General features: G+C 38.1%; 1 non-coding gene across 1 annotated transcript; it reads right to left on the minus strand.

The window, feature by feature from the left end:
• Window positions 1–636: 636 nt before the first annotated feature.
• On the minus strand, window positions 637–744 carry LOC130932239 (small nucleolar RNA R71). The gene has a single exon (XR_009067398.1). It is a non-coding gene; the product is annotated as a small nucleolar RNA R71 (small nucleolar RNA).
• Between the last annotated feature and the right edge of the window lie 16186 nt (window positions 745–16930).

The raw sequence follows: 16930 nt of genomic DNA on the forward strand, positions 1-16930 counted from the left end.
CCTCTTTCTTCTATTTTTCTGTTCTTCTAACACCTCAAGGAATCTCTATACTGTGACATAGAGGATTCCATATTTTCTTGTTCTCTTCTCTTTCATATGAGCAGGAACAAAGACAAAGGCATTCTTGTTGAAGCTGACCCTGAACCTGAAAGGACCTTGAAGCGAAAGCTAAGAGAAGCTAAGGCACAACTCTCCGAGGACCTAACAGAAATCTTCAGAGAAGAAGAAGACATGGCAGCCGAAAATAACAACAATGCCAACAATGCAAGGAAGGTGCTGGGTGACTTTACTGCACCTACTCCCAACTTCTATGGGAGAAGCATCTTTATCCCTGCCATTGGAGCAAACAACTTTGAGCTTAAGCCTCAATTAGTTTCTCTAATGCAACAGAATTGCAAGTTCCATGGACTTCCATTGGAAGATCCTCATCAGTTCTTAGCTGAATTCTTGCAAATCTGTGACACTGTCAAGACTAATGGGGTTGACCCTGAGGTCTACAGACTTATGCTATTCCCTTTTGCTGTAAGAGACAGAGCTAGAATATGGTTGGACTTACAACCTAAAGACAGCCTAAACTATTGGGAAAAGCTAGTCAATGCCTTCTTGGCAAAGTTCTTTCCACCTCAAAAATTGAGTAAGCTTAGAGTGGAAGTCCAAACCTTCAGACAGAAGGAAGGTGAATCCCTCTATGAAGCTTGGGAAAGATACAAACAATTAATCAGAAAATGTCCTTCTGACATGCTTTCTGAATGGAGCATCATAGGTATTTTCTATGATGGTCTATCTGAACTATCCAAGATATCTTTGGATAGCTCTGCTGGAGGATATCTTCATCTGAAGAAGATGCCTACAGAAGCTCAAGAGTTCATTGAAATGATTGCAAATAACCAATTCATGTATACTTCTGAAAGGAATCCTGTGAACAATGGGACAAGTCAGAAGAAAGGAGTTCTTGAGATTGATACTCTGAATGCCATATTGGCTCAGAATAAGATATTGACTCAGCAAGTCAATTTGATTTCTCAAAGTCTGTCTGGAATGCAAAATGCACCAGTCAGTACTAAGGATGCTTCATCTGAAGAAGAAACTTATGATCCTGAGAACCTTTCAATGGAAGAGGTGAATTACCTAGGAGAACCCTATGGAAACACCTATAATTCTTCATGGAGAAATCACCCAAATTTCTCATGGAAGGATCAACAGAGACCTCAACAAGGTTTCAACAACAATAATAGTGGAAGAAACAGGTTTAGCAATGGCAAGCCTTTTCCATCATCTTCTCAGCAACAGACAGAGAATTCTAAGCAGAACCCCTCTGACTTAGCAACCATGGTCTCTGATCTAATCAAAATCACTCAAAGTTTCATGACTGAAACAAGGTCCTCCATTAGGAATTTGGAGGCACAAGTGGGACAGCTGAGCAAGAAAGTTACTGAACTCCCTCCTAGTACTCTTCCAAGCAATACAGAAGAAAATCCAAAAGGAGAGTGCAAGGCCATCAACATGGCCGAATTTGGAGAGGAAGGAGAGGAAGTGAACGCCACTGAGGAAGACCTCAATGGGCGTGCACTAGCCTCCACTGAGTTCCCCAATGAGGAACCATGGGAATCTGAGGCTCAAAATGAGACCATAGAGATTCCAATAAATTTACTTCTGCCATTCATGAGCTCTGATGAGTATTCTTCCTCTGAAGAGGATGAGTATGTCACTGAAGAGCAAGTTGCTAAATACCTTGGAGCAATCATGAAGCTAAATGACAAGTTATTTGGAAATGAGACTTGGGAGGATGAGCCTCTTTTGCTCACCAAAGAACTGGATGACTTGTCTAGGAAGAAATTACCTCAAAAGAGACAAGATCCTGGGAAGTTTTCAATACCTTGTACCATAGGCACCATGACCTTCAAGAAGGCTCTGTGTGACTTAGGGTCAAGTGTAAACCTCATGCCTCTCTCTGTAATGGAGAAGCTAGGGATCTTTGAGGTACAAGCTGCAAGAATCTCACTAGAGATGGCAGACAATTCAAAAAAAAACAAGCTTATGGACTTGTAGAGGATGTTTTGGTGAAGATTGAAGACCATTACATCCCTGCTGATTTCATAGTCCTAGAGACTGGGAAATGCATGGATGAATCCATCATCCTTGGCAGACCCTTCCTAGCCACAGCAAAGGCTGTGATTGATGTTGATGGAGGTGAATTGATCATTCAAGTGAATGAAGAATCCCTTGTGTTTAAGGCTCAAGGGTATCCCTCTGTCACCATGGAGAGGAAGCATGAAGAGCTTCTCTCAAAACAGAGTCAAATAGAGCCCCCACAGTCAAACTCTAAGTTTGGTGTTGGGAGGCCACAACCAAACTCTAAGTTTGGTGTTGAACCCCCACATTCAAACTCTAAGTTTGGTGTTGGGAGGTTCCAACATTGCTCTGAGCATTTGTGAGGCTCCATGAGAGCCCTCTGTCAAGCTACTGACATTAAAGAAGCGCTTGTTGGGAGGCAACCCAATGTTATATTTTATCTATTTTCCTTTGTTATTTTATGTTTTCTGTAGGTTGATGATCATGAAAAGTCACAAAAACAATTGAAAAAGCAAAAACAGAATGAAAAACAGAAAGAAAAACAGCACACCCTGGAGAAAGATGTTGCTGGCGTTTAAATGCCAGTAAGACTAGCAGTTGGGCGTTTAACGCCCAGTCTGGCACCATTCTGGGCGTTTAACGCCAGAAAGGGGCACCAGACTGGCGTTAAACGCCAGAAAAGGGCAATCACTTGGCGTTAAACGCCAGAAATGGGCACCAGCCCGGCGTTTAACGCCAGATTTGGCACAAAATGCAAATTTTCTTGCCACTTGGTGCAGGGATGACTTTTCCTTGACACCTCAGGATCTATGGACCCCACATGATCCCCAACAACCCCACCACCCTCTTTTCTCTTCACCCATTCACCAATCACCTCAACACCTCTTCTCCAAAAACCCTTCACCTATCAAATCCCATCTTTTTCTTCACCACTCACATCCATCCTTCATAAAACCCCACCTACCTCACCCTTCAAATTCAAACCACTTTCCCTCCCAAACCCACCCATACATGACCGAACCATGAGCCCCCCTCTCCTATATAAACCCTTCTTCACTCCTTCATTTTCACACAACCAAAACACCACTTCTCCCCCTCTTTGGCCGAACACAAAGCCATTCCCTTCTTCCTCATTTCTTCTTCTTCTACTCTCTTCTTTCTTCTTTTGCTTGAGGACGAGCAAACCTTTTAAGTTTGGTGTGGTAAAAGCATTGCTTTTTGTTTTTCCATAACCATTTATGGCATCCAAGGCCGGAGAAACCTCTAGAAAGAGGAAAGGGAAGGCAAAAGCTTCTTTCTCCGAGTCATGGGAGATGGAGAGATTCATCTCAAGGGTGCATCAAGACCACTTCTATGAAGTTGTGGCCTTGAAGAAGGTGATCCCCGAGGTCCCTTTTTCACTCAAAAAGAGTGAATGTCCGGAGATCCGACATGAGATCCGAAGAAGAGGTTGGGAAGTTCTTACCAACCCCATTCAACAAGTCGAAATCTTAATGGTTCAAGAGTTCTATGCCAATGCATGGATCACCAAGAACTATGATCAAAGTGTGAACCCGGATCCAAAGAATTGGCTTACTATGGTTCGGGGGAAATACTTGGATTTTAGTCCGGAAAATGTGAGGTTGGCATTCAACTTGCCTATGATGCAAGGAGATGAACATCCTTACACTAGAAGGGTCAACTTTGATCAAAGGTTGGACCAAGTCCTCACTGACATTTGTGAAGAGGGCGCCCAATGGAAGAGAGATTCAAGAGGGAAGCCAGTTCAATTAAGAAGGCATGACCTCAAGCCCGTGGCTAGAGGATGGTTGGAGTTTATCCAACGCTCAATCATTCCCACTAGCAACCGGTCTGAAGTTACTCTAGACCGGGCCATCATGATCCATAGCATCATGATTGGAGAAGAAGTAGAAGTTCATGAGGTTATAGCCCAAGAACTCTATAAGGTGGTGGACAAGTCCTCTACCTTAGCAAGGTTAGCCTTTCCTCATCTCATTTGTCACCTCTGTTATTCAGTTGGAGTTGACATAGAGGGAGACATCCCCATTGATGAGGACAAGCCCATCACTAAGAAAAGGATGGAGCAAACAAGAGAACCCTCTCATCATGAGATCCCTGAGATGCCTCAAGGGATGCACTTTCCTCCACAAGACTATTGGGAGCAAATTAACACCTCCCTAGGAGAATTAAGTTCCAACATGGGACAACTAAGGGTGGAGCACCAAGAACATTCCATCCTCCTCCATGAAATTAGAGAAGATCAAAGAATCATGAGAGAGGAGCAACAAAGACAAGGAAGAGACATTGAGGAGCTCAAGCACTCCATAGGATCTTCAAGAGGAAGAACAAGCCGCCATCACTAAGGTGGACCCGTTCTTTAATTTCCTTGTTTTTTGTTTTTCTGTTTTTCGAATTTTAGTGCTTATGTTTATCTATGTTTGTGTCTTGTGATCATTAGTGTCTTAATGTCTATGCCTTAAAGTTATGAATGTCCTATGAATCCATCACCTTTCTTTAAATAAACAATGTTCTTAAATTGAAAAAGAGAAGAATTGCATGAATTTTGAATTTTATAACAGATTAATTATTTTGATGTGGTGGCAACACTTTTGTTTTCTGAATGTATGCTTAAACAGTGCATATGTCTTTTGAATTTGTGGTTCATGAATGTTGGCTCTTGAAAGAATGATGAAAAAGGAGACATGTTACTGAGGATCTGAAAAATCATAAAAATGATTCTTGAAGCAAGAAAAAGCAGTGAATACAAAAAAAACGAAAAAAAAGGGGGAAAAAGAGAAAAAGAAAAAGAAAAAGAAAGAAATAAAGTGTGATCCAAGGCAAAAAGAGTGTGCTTAAGAACCCTGGACACCTCTAATTGGGGACTCTAGCAAAGCTGAGTCACAATCTGAAAAGGTTCACCCAATTATGTGTCTGTGGCATGTATGTATCCGGTGGTAATACTGGAAGACAGAGTGCTTTGGGCCACGGCCAAGACTCAATAAGTAGCTGTGTTCAAGAATCATCATACTTAACTAGGAGAATCAATAACACTATCTGGATTCTGAGTTCCTAAAGAAGCCAATCATTCTGAATTTCAAAGGATAGAGTGAGATGCCAAAACTATTCAGAGGCAAAAAGCTAAAAGTCCCGCTCATCTAATTGATACTGATCTTCATAGATGTTTTTGGAATTCATTGCATATTCTCTTCTTTTTATCTTATTTGATTTTCAGTTGCTTGAGGACAAGCAACAATTTAAGTTTGGTGTTGTGATGAGCGGATAATTTGTACGCTTTTTGGCATTGTTTTTAGTATGTTTTTAGTATGATCTAGTTAGTTTTTAGTATATTTTTATTAGTTTTTAGTTAAAATTCACTTTTCTGGACTTTACTACGAGTTTGTGTGTTTTTCTGTGATTTCAGGTATTTTCTGGCTGAAATTGAGGGACCTGAGCAAAAATCTGATCCAGAGACTGAAAAGGACTGCAGATGCTGTTGGATTCTGACCTCCCTGCACTCGAAGTGGATTTTCTGGAGCTACAGAAGCCTAATTGGCGTGCTCTCAACGGCGTTAGAAAGTAGACATCCTGGGCTTTCCATCAATATATAATAGTCCATACTTTGCCCAAGATTTGATGGCCCAAACCGGCGTTCAAAGTCACCTTCAGAATTCCCAGCGTTAAACGCCGGAACTGGCACCAAAGTGGGAATTAAACGCCCAAACTGGCACAAAAGCTGGCGTTTAACTCCAAGAAGAGTCTCTACACGAAAAATGCTTCATTGCTCAGCCCAAGCACACACCAAGTGGGCCCAGAAGTGGATTTTTATGTCATTTACTCATCTTTGTAATTCTTAAGCTACTAGTTCCCTATAAGTAGGACCTTTTACTATTGTATTTTCATCTTGGTTCTTCTGGTTCCCTCTCTGGGACCGAAGCCAATGATCACTCTTGTTCTTATGTATTTTCAACGGTGGAGTTTCTACACACCATAGATTAAGGTGTGGAGCTCTGCTGTACCTCGAGTATTAATGCAATTACTATTGTTCTTCCATTCAATTCCGCTTGTTCTTGTTCCAAGATATCACTTGTTCTTCAACTTGATGAATGTGATGATCCGTGACACTCATCATCATTCTCACCTATGAACGTGTGACTGACAACCACCTCCGTTCTACCTTAGATTGGGTGAATATCTCTTGGATTCCTGATACACGATGCATGGTTGATCGCCTGACAACCGAGCGCTCGCCTGACAAACGAGCCAGCCATTCCGTGAGATCAGAGTCTTCGTGGTATAGGCAAAAACTGATGGCGGCATTCAAGAGAATCCGGAAGGTCTAACCTTGTCTGTGGTATTCTGAGTAGGATTCAATGATTGAATGACTGTGACGTGCTTCAAACTCCTGAGGGCGGGGCGTTAGTGACAGACGCAAAAGAATCATTGGATTCTATTCCGGCCCGATCGAGAACCGACAGCTGGATAGCCGTGCCGTGACAGGGTGCGTTGAACATTTCCACTGAGAGGATGGGAGGTAGCCACTGACAACGGTGAAACCCTTGCATAAGCTTGCCATGGAAAGGAGTAAGAAGGATTGGATGAAGACAGTAGGAAAGCAGAGAGACGGAAGGGATAAAGCATCTCCATTCGCTTATCTGAAGTTCTCACCAATGGAATACATAAGTATCTCTATCTTTATCTTTATGTTTTATTCATCATCTATACCCATTTGAGTCTGCCTGACTAAGATTTACAAGGTGACCATAGCTTGCTTCATACCAACAATCTCCGTGGGATCGACCCTTACTCGCGTAAGGTTTATTACTTGGACGACCCAGTGCACTTGCTGGTTAGTTGTGCGAAGTTGTAGTGATCACAATTTCGTCCACCAGTCCTCTACAGAGAATTGTGCTTTAGCTTCTCTTAGCTTTCGCTTCAAGGTCCTTTCAGGTTCAGGGTCAGCCTCAACAAGAATGCTTTTGTCTTTGCTTCTGCTCATATGAAAGAGAAGAGAACAAGAAAATGTGGAATCCTCTATGTCACAGTATAGAGATTCCTTGAGGTGTCAGAGGAACAGAAAAATAGAAGAAAGAGGTAGAAGAATTCGAACTTAGTGAGATAGAGTTCGAATTGTGCATTGAGGAGGAGTGGTACTCCATAAATAGAAGGATGTGAGAAGAGGGGAAGAGATTTTTCGAAAATTAAGTAAAAGATTTTAAAAACATTTTGAAAAAGATTTTGAAGAAGATATGATTGAAAACTTTTTTGAAAAAGATATGATTGAAGAGATATGATTTGAAAAACAATTTAAAAAGATTTGATTTTGAAAATTAATGACTTTCCTAACAAGAAAAGATATGATTCAAACATTAAACCTTTCTCAACAGCAAAGGCAACATACTTGAAATGTTGAATCAAATCATTAATTGATAGCAAGTATTTTTGAAAATGGAAAGAAATTGATTTTGAAAAAGATTTGATTGAAAATATATGATTTGAAAAAGATTTGATTTTGAAAAACTTTGAAAACTTGGAAAAAATTTGCATTAAAAACAAAATCTTCCCTCTTGTGCCATCCTGGCATTAAACGCCCAGAATGGTATCCATTCTGGCGTTTAACGCCCAAAATGCTACCTTTTTGAGCGTTAAACACCCAGCCAGGTGGTGGACGAAATTGTGATCAACAATATTGGCTCTTTGGTATGTGCACAAAAACATTAACTCAGCACTTTCTTTTCACAACTCCGTTCAACTAACCAGCAAGTGTACTGGGTCGTCCAAGTAATAAACCTTACGCGAGTAAGGGTCGATCCCACAGAGATTGTTGGTATGAAGCAAGCTATGGTCACCTTGTAAATCTCAGTTAGGCAGATTAAATGGTTATGGGTTTCGAAAATTAATAATAAATAGAAAATAAAAAGGGATAGAAATACTTATGTAAATCAATAGTGGAAATTTCAGATAGGCGTGCAGAGATGCTGGAATCCTTTCGAATCTCTACTTTCTTATTGCTTTCATCCAATCCTTCTTACTCCTTTCCATGGCAAGCTGTATGTAGGGCATCACCGTTGTCAATGGCTACATCCCATCCTCTCAGTGAAAATGGTCCTATGCTCTGTCACGGCACGGCTAATCATCTGTCGGTTCTCAATCGGATTGGAATAGAATCCCTTGATTCTTTTGCGTTTGTCATCACGCCCAGCCTTCAAGAGTTTGAAGCTCGTCACAGTCATTCAATCCCAGAATCCTACTCGGAATACCACAGACAAGATTTAGACCTTCCAGATTCTCATGAATGCCGCCATCAATTCTAGCTTATACCACGAAGATTCTGTTGGGGAATCTAAGAGATATGCGCCTGGCCTAAGGTAGAACGGAAGTGGTTATCAATCACGCGCGTTCATAGGTGAGAATGATGATGAGTGTCACGGATCATCACATTCATCAAAGTGTTGTGCAACGTATATCTTGGAATAAGAATAAAAGAGAATTGAATAGAAAGTAATAATAATTGTATTGAAACTTGAGGTACAGCAGAGCTCCACACCCTTAATCTATGGTGTGCAGAAACTCCACCGTTGAAAATACATAAGTGAAAGGTTCAGGCATGGCCGAATGGCCAGCCCCCCTGAATGATCAAGAGACCGAATAATCAAAGGCTAAACAGTCAAAAGATTAAACTGTCAAAAGATGTCTAACACAATAGTAAATCATCCTATTTATACTAGACTAGCTACTAGGGTTTACATGAGCAAGTAATTGATGCATAAATCCACTTCCGGGGCGCACTTGGTGTATGCTTGGGCTGAGCTTGATCTATCCACGAGCTGAGGCTTTTCTTGGAGTTGAACTCCAAGTTATAACGTGTTTTGGGCGTTCAACTCCGGATCATGACGTGTTTCTGGCGTTTAACTCTAGACAGCAGCATGTACTTGGCGTTTAACGCCAAATTACGTCATCAATTTCCGAATAAAGTATGAACTATTATATATTTCTGGAAAGCTCTGGATGTCTACTTTCCAACGCCGTTGAGAGCGCGTCATTTGGAGTTCTGTAGCTCCAGAAAATCCACTTTGAGTGAAGGGAGGTCAGATTCCAACAACATCAGCAGTCCTTTTGTCAGCCTTTTTCAGAGTTTTGCTCAAGTCCCTCAATTTCAGCCAGAAATTACCTGTAATCACAGAAAAACACACAAACTCATAGTAAAGTCTAGAAATGTGAATTTAACATAAAAACTAATGAAAACATCCCTAAAAGTAGCTTGAACTTACTAAAAACTACCTAAAAATAATGCCAAAAAGCGTATAAATTATCCGCTCATCACCAGGTATCCTGGCTAGCGTTTAAACGCCAGTTTTTCCTTCTTCACTGGGCGTTTTGAACGCTCAGATTTTTCTGTATAATTCCTCTGCTGCATGTACTGAATCTTCAGTTTCCTGTATTATTGACTTGAAAAAGAACCAAGATCAAATAAACAATGCATGCAAGACACCAAACTTAAAATGAGACACTGGACTCAAACAAGAAACATAAAATATTTTTGGTTTTTATGATTTTGTAATTTTTTGGATTTTTCGAAAATTAAGTGGAAAAGAAAATAAAGGTATCAAAATTCTTAATGAGAATCTCAGGAATCATGCAATGTTAGTCTAAAGCTTCAGTCTAAAGGAATTAGACATGGATAGCCAAGCTTCAGCAGGACATTGCATTCAAGAGCTAAATTGATGAGAATCAATCAGCTTTGGTGATGATAAGATCATCACTTTGAAATACTAGAATTCATTCTTAAGAACTCTGAAAAATACCTAATCTAAGCAACAAGATGAACCGTCAGTTGTCCATACTCGAAACAATCCCCGGCAACGGCGCCAAAAACTTGGTGCACGAAATTGTGATCTCTTTTCTTCACTACTCAAATAATCCCTAGTAATGGCCCCAAAGACTTGGTGCTCAATACCATGGCATAAACACAACTTCGCACAACTAACCAGCAAGTGCACTGGGTCGTCCAAGTAATAAACCTTACGCGAGTAAGGGTCCATCCCACGGAGATTGTTGGTATGAAGCAAGCTATGGTCACCTTGTAAATCTCAGTCAGGCAGACTCAAATGGTTATGGATGATATATGAATAAAAGATAAAGATAAGGATAGAGATACTTATGTAAATCATTGGTGAGAACTTCAGATAAGCGAATGGAGATGCTTTGTCCCTTCCGTCTCTCTGCTTTCCTACTGTCTTCATCCAATCCTTCTTACTCCTTTCCATGGCAAGCTGTATGTTGGGCATCACCGTTGTCAATGGTTACAGTCCCGTCCTCTCAGTGGAAATGTTCAACGCACCCTGTCACGGCACGGCTATCCAGCTGTGGGTTCTCGATCATGTCGGAATAGAATCCAGTGATTCTTTTGCGTCTGCCACTAACGCCCCACAATCGCGAGTTTGAAGCTCGTCACAGTCATTCAATCATTGAATCCTACTCAGAATACCACAGATAAGGTTTAGACCTTCCGGATTCTCTTGAATGCCGCCATCAATTCTAGCTTATACCACGAAGATTCCGGTTAAAGAATCTAAGAGATAAACATTCAAGCCTTGTTTGCTTGTAGAACGGGAGTGGTTGTCAGGCACGCGTTCATAAGTGAGAATGATGATGAGTGTCACATAATCATCACATTCATCAAGTTCTTGAGTGCGAATGAATATCTTGGAATAAGAACCAGCTGAATTGAATAGAAGAACAATAGTAATTGCATTAATACTCGAGGTACAGCAGAGCTCCACACCTTAATCTATGGTGTGTAGAAACTCCACCGTTGAAAATACATAAGAACAAGGTCTAGGCATGGCCGTGAGGCCAGCCTCCCAATGATCTAAGATAGCATAAGACTAAAGATAGCTACCAAGATGTCAAATACAATAGCAAAAGGTCCTACTTATAGGGAACTAGTAGCTTAAGAATTACAAAGATGAGTAAATGACATAAAAATCCACTTCCGAGCCCACTAGGTGTGTGCTTGGGCTGAGCATTGGAGCATTTTCGTGTAGAGACTCTTCTTGGAGTTAAACGCCAGCTTTTGTGCCAGTTTGGGAGTTTAACTCCCATTCTTGTGCCAATTCCGGCGTTTAACGCCGGGCATTCTTGAGCTGATTTGGAACGCCGGTTTGGGCCATCAAATCTCGGGCAAAGTATGGGCTATTATATATTGCTGAAAAGCCCAGGATGTCTACTTTCCAACGCCGTTGAGAACGCGCCAATTGGGCTTCTTTTGCTCCAGAAAATTCACTTCGAGTGCAGGGATGTCATAATCCAACAGCATCTGCAGTCCTTTTCAGTCTCTGAATCAGATTTTTGCTCAGGTCCCTCAATTTCAGCCAGAAAATACCTGAAATCACAGAAAAACACACAAACTCATAGTAAAGTCCAGAAAAGTGATTTTTAACTAAAAACTAATAAAAATTATACTAAAAACTAACTAAATCATACTAAAAACATACTAAAAACAATGCCAAAAAGCGTATAAATTATCCGCTCATCAGTACTCATAGGTAGGGTATATATTGATAGGGTATATCTTTGAGTGCTTGATGATCTTAGATATCATCACTGACTATAGTATTTAATAAGCCTCATCAGTTAGAGAAAATAACCTCTAAGTCACTCAATAATCATGAAGAGCTACAAAACTCTTTCTTTACAATACGAGATAGTGAACTTTAAAAGTTATATGAAATCTCTCAAAGAATATATGGTTACAAATAAAATACTATGAGTAATTTCAATCTATCTCTTAAATACTGATAAAAATCACTTTCAGAACTTATGAATTTTGATCACAATAAAAGCAAATATGTTTAGCAAATGTTGTGTAAATTTTATATTCTAAAACAATAAACTAATACCTCTTTTTATAGGCCTACATGCATCTACACACGTTAAGAGTGAGTGGGAAGAGCCTAAATATAAAAAACACATGCTCTTGGTGGGGTTTTATGTCTCTAAGGACATATATGATTGATCCTCAAAAGAACGGAATCAATCATCTAGTTTAAATATGCGTGAATACTCATGAGGATTGATCCTCACAAATTACACAGGGATTGATCCTCTAGTGTTAAAGTTTAATAAATTTAAATATCAAGTTATGGCACCTTATGTATGATTAAATTGGGTCATACTCCTAAAATCTACTAAGAACAGATTATCATCATCATAACTCGACCAATAATGTCCCAAAATCATGTATTTTTAAAATCATATGTTGAAAATCATTTAACTTTGATAAAATATGATTTTAACTTGAGAGATGAACTTGATTTACTCTTGACAAGTAAAAAACTAAATTCGAGAACTAAACCTTGTTTGTTGGACTTCTTCTTGTCATATCATTCTCATTTCATGTATGATTAATTCCTTGATGACCTTGTACTTGAGTTTGATGCAAGAATCCTATTGTAAAAATTGATTTTTACCTGCCGTATAATAGTAAAAGCTTTTTGTGTTGAATCTTCATCAAACCTCCTTATCTATATAAATAACTCATCCAACTTGATGTTATATCATATAATATGTGTCACGCAATAATGTTTTCATTTACCATATAGTCATTCAATAGATTAGTTTAAAGTCGAGTAAAAGATTTAAGTTTCTTACTTTTCAAAATACTAGTTAACTCATGAAATTAAATCACATGTTGTCATTAATCAAAACACATAAAGCATACATATAATGTAAAGTTAAGAACATGCATTCAACTAGAATAGCATTTCTAACAAGTTAAGTAGTAGAATAGAAAACGTTGATATCAAAACACAAACTTGAACATGAACATAAACTAATAATATGAAAGAATTGAAGTGAAACCCTAGAATTCTAAAGAGAAGTTAGAGTTTCTCTCTCTATAATTTCTAAACTAAAATTCTAAAAAAAATTAAAAAAAAGTGTAAGTATGAGAATGTGTGTGTTGTTTCTTCATTCCCTTTTTCCTTTTTGTGTGTAGTTAGTGCTGAAAGGAGCTTTTGGCGCTCAAATCCAATCTCACGTACTCCAATAAGTGTGTCACGTGAAGCAATTCGTACATATGCACGACTGACACGTAGCATAAAGGCTACGTATGCGCAACTTGAGCATATGCCTCAGTGGTGTATCCATGTGAATGGTGAGTACGCAAGGATGGTATATATGTACCTCTGCATCTTTTGTCTAATCCCATATTCGTCATGCATTGCCATCTATATTTATGTTTTCTCCAATCATTTAGATCATTAATGTCTCTAAAATCTGAAATACATCAAAGAAGAACACATCAAAACATCAAGTGAAATAATATTAACAAATTTAAGCCATAAAAAGCATGATTTTAACCATTGAATTCAAAGAGGGAATTATGCACAAATACTTCTAAACATACAAAATATGTATAAAAAAGTTAATAAACTCCACCCATTTTAACACAAATTAAAACGGTAAAATAAAGTTTATCATACATCATAAATTGAATGCCTACCTAGGTTTTATATTAGAAATGCCTTTATAAAATGTTATTCAATCTAGCTCCTTGTTACTAGATTTTTTTTTATAGAATCATTAGATGTGTGTTGTTATCTCTGTTTAAGGCCATACGATAAAGTAAAATTTACTTATAAATCTGTGTATTTCTTGGATATATGACTTTAATCTCAAGGGTTATTAGTGCATGGCTAATACATCATCTACTGCTCTTCCTGCATTTATTATTGGTCATCAAATTTTTCATCTACCACAATCTTTATTACCGAAAACTACTTTATTACCTCCACCATCTACTTGATAGACATTTTTTAAAACTCGACAAATGCATCAAATTGTACCAAGTAATACTACGGTGAATGAGTTATCGTTTCCAAATTGAAACTTTAGTTTGAAAGGTTTTTGGTATCAAAAATAGTGAATTAGACGAAAGCAGCTTGTAAATGATTGAGAAAATAGTATGAATAAAAGCATTAAGGCTTCAGAGTTATTTAAATTTCAGAAAAAATACTTTTCACTATCTACTTTGATTATGCAAAGATGTATCCATGGTAAACCATAATTAATCAAACCCCAACTTCTTGGTAGTTCAATTTCTCTTAATCTAACAAATAGTCAATTCTTTGATCAATTAATTATGATAAGAGGTAAGGCACATTTACTAATTCAAAACCACATAATTCTCAAGGACTAAACCTAGTTGATTTTATGTCACTTATCAAACCAGTTTTAAAACTTTAAGAATTGTGAGAAGAAGTTTTCAAGCTCAATTCCAATAACCAACTTTTTTCAGGTAATAATAGAATTCAATTCAGATTAGAATTATTTTCCAATACATTCAGATCCTTATGATGAAGAATGAAAACTTGCTTCTTAAGAAAATATCAATGTATTAATCAAAAGTAGAAAAATAATAACATTAGGTCATTGAAATCAACAGAGTTTCTAACCTTAACAGAGAAGATTAGTGACTCATGATATGCTTGAAAACAAAAACAATGAATTGAGACGACTGCCAGAAGAGTTTGTATGTGTATGTCTCTCACTCCTTTTAAATGCTAACCCTAAACCTATAATTCAAAATTCAAAACTCAATTAAAAAAAAAACAGAATCCAATCTAATATAATCAAATCTTCTCATATATTTTTCCCTCTCAAGTTAATCTATAGGTGATCTTCTTCATAATTGAAAATCAAAGCTTGATATCATAGGCTTGTGCTTAATCTTGGATCATCAAAGTAGGTGTTTGATGTTTGAAAAAATTAGTGAAGGATTGGAAGGCCCTGGAAGTTGGCCCATGAGATGCGTTAGACACAAGGTAGGTGCGTTGAACACAGGGCCCAAATTTGGGATCCTTGAAATCTCTATCCGTGTTGCGTTGGACGCATAGTGGGCTGCGTTATACGTAGCTAGTGTGGACAACCACTGGAAGTGCTTGTGGAGGTTGCGTTGGATGCATGGTTGGCTGCATTAAACGCATGGGATGGTGCATTGAATGCAGGGACTTGGTGAGTTGAACGCACAGCTAAGCTCGGAGGATGTGTTGGACGCATTGTTGTGGTGTGTTAAATGTATGGGCTTAGTGCATTGAACGCATGTGATGGTGCGTTGAATGCAACTGTTGCTTGGACATCTAAGGGCTTTCTGTTTGGCTGCGTTGAACGCAAGATGGGCTGCGTTGGACGTAGCTTTTGCTTGGATTGTCCAGGAGCTCTCTGACTTGCTTTTCTTCACCCTTGCTAAATTTCTTTCACAATCTCCTACAATTAAAGAATTCAAAGTAATTTCGAGAAACATTGATTAAAACACAAAAATCTCAATTAAAGTAAAAAATTACTAACTTTATTCAATAAAAAAATAACTGAAGATGCTCATGCATCACTACCTCATGTCTGCCAACTTCACAATTGTGCCTACTATCAATATTCCATCTTTCACATTAGACTCTTCATCAACCTCTTCTTTCTGTGACAAGCAACCTGAATCACAACCCTCATTTCTACATCTCCTCCTTTGGATTTATCCAGCATAACCAATTTTGCTTCTGATTCTTCCATGGATAGCAAGGAATCAAAATTCGTTCCTTCTTTCCCCCAAAATGTACTTATACCAATTAGAGGAACTGCTAAAACAACAAATTATTGGCTTCTATTCAACTTGACCTAAATTCTGTTAACATTATGCCTAAAACTGTGGAGGTGCTAAACTCCTCACTAGAACGAAGTCATGGACAGTGAGTTTCAAGTGCTTTTGAAATGTAATAATGAAAACCTGCTTAACCTCCACTTAGTGCTAACTACCATTACTCGTAGCAAATGGGTGTGTGCCATTAAAATAGTTCAAAATGAAAATGTTGCCACGGGTTTTAACCAAATTTATCCCACGGGTTAAACCAATAATTGTGAGAGAGATTTTTTTCTATAGCAATATCTTTAAGTTGCCCTTTAAGGCAGTTTGACTTTGCAAATGCCTTTTTAAATGGGCATTTTGGAAGAGAAAGTTTGCATATTTCAGTATCAAGAGTATATTTATAACAGTAATTTTATGCTTTGTGATTTCAAAAAGGCTATTTATGGATTGAAACAAGCACCATGTGTTTGGCATAAAACTTTTGCAACTACTCTTCATAGATTTGGATTTGGATCAGTAATACTATATCAGATGTGCCTCTTTTTGTAAGCAAAAATTCAACCATAGTAATTTTATTCAGTTTTTTCTGGAATCAGAAGCAAATTTTTTAACTAATAGCAATTTGCTTGTTACTCAATCAAAATATGCTCAGGATCCTCTCAAAAAAGAAAGCTTTCGCCCTAAGTCTACCTCAATAATCTCCAATTTAAAATTATAAGCTTGTGAATCTGAATCATACAAAAAGTCAAAGCAATATAAATCAATTGTAGGTGCTTTCTAATACTTCACTTTTACTCTATCAAATTTGACATTTGCTGTAAATAATGGATCCTAATACATGCATCAACTAACTGTTCAACACTAGAAATGTATATGTCAAAAGGATACTTAGATATCTTTTAGGTACAATCAATCATGGTTTATTATTTATCAAGTCCCCTTATTTTTGGTTAATTGGCTTGCAGATGCGTGCTGACTGGGTTGGGGACTTTAGATAATTGAAAGTCCATGATTGATTTCTGTATTTATGTTGGGAACAATATAGTCGCCTGGAAAAGCTAAGTAACAAACAAACCAAGCTGAGTAGAAGCAATACAAAGCCAGAGTATAGGTCAATCGTTGCAACAAAAAATAAAATCATATCACTATAATAGCTAATGGGAGAACTACAAATTTCTCAGCCAATTCCACCAACTATTTATTATGACAATTAAAATTTTT

Source organism: Arachis stenosperma, chromosome 5, assembly GCF_014773155.1.
Source record: "Arachis stenosperma cultivar V10309 chromosome 5, arast.V10309.gnm1.PFL2, whole genome shotgun sequence".
Classification (NCBI taxonomy): domain Eukaryota; kingdom Viridiplantae; phylum Streptophyta; class Magnoliopsida; order Fabales; family Fabaceae; genus Arachis; species Arachis stenosperma.